This window comes from Acanthopagrus latus, chromosome 21 (assembly GCF_904848185.1).
Source record: "Acanthopagrus latus isolate v.2019 chromosome 21, fAcaLat1.1, whole genome shotgun sequence".
NCBI lineage: Eukaryota > Metazoa > Chordata > Actinopteri > Spariformes > Sparidae > Acanthopagrus > Acanthopagrus latus.
The window spans coordinates 24,794,337-24,798,184 of NC_051059.1; the positions used below are offsets into that span (position 1 = coordinate 24,794,337).

General features: G+C 41.5%; 1 long non-coding RNA gene across 1 annotated transcript; it reads left to right on the forward strand.

Moving 5' to 3' along the window:
• The first annotated feature begins 495 nt into the window (after positions 1-495).
• Positions 496-1,872, forward strand: LOC119011442. Its single transcript, XR_005072191.1, has 3 exons — positions 496-736; positions 811-911; positions 1,361-1,872. It is a non-coding gene; the product is annotated as an uncharacterized LOC119011442 (long non-coding RNA).
• The last annotated feature ends 1,976 nt before the right edge of the window (positions 1,873-3,848 follow it).

Consider the following 3,848-nt stretch of genomic DNA (forward strand, 5'->3'; position numbering starts at 1 on the left):
TGCAGCCGGCCAGACAGCCGTTAACTTACGGCCCAGCTGAGACCCCGAGCTCCTAAATTAGAGCCGCTTAACAGAGCAGAGCCACCTTTCAAACAGGAGCTGACAGACTCAGCACCAGGCCGCGGACTCTGCCTGTCTGTCTGTCTCTGTCTTTCTTTCTTCTTTCTTCCTTTCTTCTTGCTTTCCTTCTCACCTTCTTGTTTTCTTTCTTTCTTGCCGTCTTTCGTTCTCTCTCTTTTATTTTCTTCGTCTCTCTTCTTTGTTTCTTTTTTGCTATCCTTCTTTCTTTCTGTCTGTCTGTCCTTTCTTGCTTGTTTTCTTTTGTTCTTCCTTTCTCACGTTCTCTCTTTCTTTCTCGCTTTTTTACTTCTTTCTGTCTTTCTTTGCTTTTTGCTTTCCTTCTTTTTTTCTTGGTTTCTGTTTTTATTCAATTCTTCAATTTTTCTTGCGTGCTTTGTTTATTTTTTTCTTTGTTTCTGTCATCATTCTTTGTTTCTTTCTTTCTAGCAAGTTCCAACTTTTGTTTAGGTGTTCCACATTTTATCTTCTTTCTTCTTTTGTTGCTATATTGTGTCTACCAGTCATTTACATATATATGTATGTATGTATGTATAATATTTGTTTTGAGTTTCTGTTCCCCTCACACACACACAGTCACTCACCGTCAGCGTCACACTCACAGTCTGGGCATGTGCTTGTGCAGCAGAAACCTTTGCTGGATGGAAACGTTGACAAGGTGATGATGATTCCATACTTCCTCAACGAATTTCAGCCCCTTACCCCTTAATTTTTTCCTAATTTTCTTCCCAGAAGCAGCAGCAGAGAGAGAGAGAGAGAGAGAGAGAGAAATATGTTGTCACCACTCAGTCAAAGTGATTTACGATGCTGCCTGGTTTTACTGCTGCAATGAGGTAACAAATCTCAGGTCGATCTTTTTCCAGTTTTGGGCTCCGTTGACTCACCGTGTGCAGTTTGTGTCGACTGAAGCTGTTTTTACATATTGCAAACTCCTGCAAAGTGTGAATGGCGAATGGAACGCTGCCTGATGGTGTTGTGGCAACCAATTAATGACCCTTCAGTGCATGTTCTTGTTGACATTTTGAAACTAATAACGCATTCACACATCCAGAATATGAAAAGTGAAATTTTGTCTGTTGTAGGCTGTAGGAGGGTCATTTTTATTCTCAGAGTGGAAACTATTTAGGGGTCATTTCTGGAAAATCAAGATATAATTTCATTTTGTAATTCAAAAAACGCGCAAATCCTGTAAAACAATTACAATTTACATGGAAATATACAAAGAGAATCAGAGCTCTAAGTCAGGAAATTAAGCTGTTCTCTTGTACTTCTTGTATTTCAGTGTGTTCGAAGTATCTATCTGAAGCGTCTGTCCATCTGTGAAAGATTTATCCGTTCGACCCGACAGATGGACGATGCCGACAGCTACAACAGCGTCAGCGGCCGGAGCCACGCAGCAGCGGCTGCTGATGAAAAACGCAGAAGGTTTCTGTCCTGACCCGCTGATTTATTATCGTGTTGAAGCCAGCAGGGTGAGATGACCGATCTCACTTCCAAAGTAATTTCATGTTTCGAGACCCTTCCAGAAACAATAGCCGTATCTCAGCGCGCGGCGTGTGAGTCAGTCGATGGGTTTCCATTTATGTGATTCTTAAAAGTACATGGACCTGAAAATAGGTCTCTCTTTGCACCTCTGCTGCAGGAACACAGTCGCTGTGGTTTGTGGGTCCGTTCAGGGATGTTGTAAAGCTGATTTATCTGCAATGAGCAATAAATTTAATTTGGGGATCACTTCAACAAGTGTGTGTTTATATGTGTAGGGTTTTTTTTTGTCCCTCTGCACATTAAAGCTGAACAAGGCAACTTTCCATGTAACAGTTTTAGTTTCCACAAAGATGGATATTATGCTCAGGGTTGAATCAGCGTGTTTTTAATTCACTGCATTGTGCAGTAGATATAATTATAAAGTTAGAAGATATTTAAGTATTATACTTTGATGAAATGTCATATGATGGTGTGGTGCTGCCCTCTCATGGCTGTGGGTGGTAATTTGATTAGCGTCACAAACCTTCAACCCTGTTGACCTTAGAAATAACATAAAGTGATTACAAGGTGCTTACAGTGCAGGTTTAAAATGAAACTACTTTAAATTGAGATGATGTAATCGGTCGTGTTAGTGGCTGAAAGGTTCCTCTCAACCCCAAACTGCTCTGCCTGTCATGGTTCTGTCATTTCAGCTTCATTTCATTTGTGTTTTCTGGACTGTTGTTGTGTCTTTGTCTGTTTTTCCCTCCTGTGTTCTCACGTCTCCTCACCAGCCTGATCGTCCCCCCTCACCTGTCTTGCATCTGTCCAATCAGTCCAGCTCTCTTCAGTCACCCCACCTGCACAACATCTCCTCGTTAGTACAGTTTGTATTTATGTCCAGTCTTTAGTTCAGTCTTTATCAATCTGTTGTGTGTGTGTCATCCACTGATCTCCCTGTTCCTGTTTCCATAAAGCTTTAGAACTTTTAGGGAAACAGCAAAATTCAAAGAAAAAAAAAAAAACCTTCTCTAATTTGCAAAGAAGTTTGCACACTCACTTGAGGTGGTTTTATCCTTTGGTCATTCAGAGTTAATACCCAAAATGTTTGATGGATGTGAGATTTGCTGACGTAGTGAACTTTTCCTGTCTGCATTACAATCATTACATTTCTTCATCGTCTCAGGACATCCTAGCCAACGCTTGCTGACATGCAAGAATAGTTACAACCATGGAAAGTAATTCCTGAAGACCTCTCTCCATTTTGTCCCGTGGTTTGTTTGCCTCTAGCCTCTGTTCACCTCCACACCATACGTGACGTCTCACCAAATGATGCTTTACGTAGCCCAGTTCATTCACCCAAAACTTTCAAAAGTGTCTCCCCAGTGACTGGCTTACTTCATTTAAGAGAAGAAAAAGCTCTTTTATGTAAATAGAGTTTAACTTTTGGGAGATCAAGCATGCTTCGTACAATATTCTGGATACTAATTGTGACCTTACAGACACTGCAGGGGAAAACATACATTCAAAGGTTTTGTTCAACTAAGAGAATTTGAGCCAAGTCTGCAAATTGTAGTGTAACGTAATTATTTTTTACATCTTGTGAATTACTTCTGCAAGAAAAAGAAATAAAAACATTTGGTCTTGTCACAGCTGGTTCACATATCAATCAGCTGGATGAGTTTCAGGAAGTCATTTTCTGTGTCTCAGTTCAGGGTCTGCATCCTCTGAAGGACGCGGCCTTTGTGGTCTTTGAAGGCGAGTCCTTCAGAGCATACTTGAAGTGTGCGAAAAGTGACGATCTACGGAACGCGATGTCGCCATTTTCTCTCTTTCTTTCTTTTTTGGATGCGCAAAGAATCTTGGGATATGTGAGGCCACGAAGGATCGTAGTGGTGCGTCCTCCAAAAAGAGGGAAAAGAAGGAACATCTGTGGGCTGCATTTGGAGGAGCCTTCGAATTGTGACATAATTGGAAGGAAGGATCCAGACCCTGAACTGAGACACAGCAGTTGCTTTGTTCTTAGAGGTCAAAGGTCAGGAATTAATAGTTCGGGAACCACCGTGTGTGCACCACAATCATCCAGCGGGTGGCGCCACAGCACAGGAAGAAGATCACCGTCCAGGCTCTCTTTCAATGTGCAGTGATGACTTAAACATGTCCACGCTCCTGACTGTGTGGACAGCACGTCTGAGGCTTCTCAAATATGCCTCAAAACCCCAAATTACAGCGGTGTGAATGTTCCAGGGAAACTCTCGACCACATACATTTCATTTTAAGTGCATATTAACATTCTCATTATATAA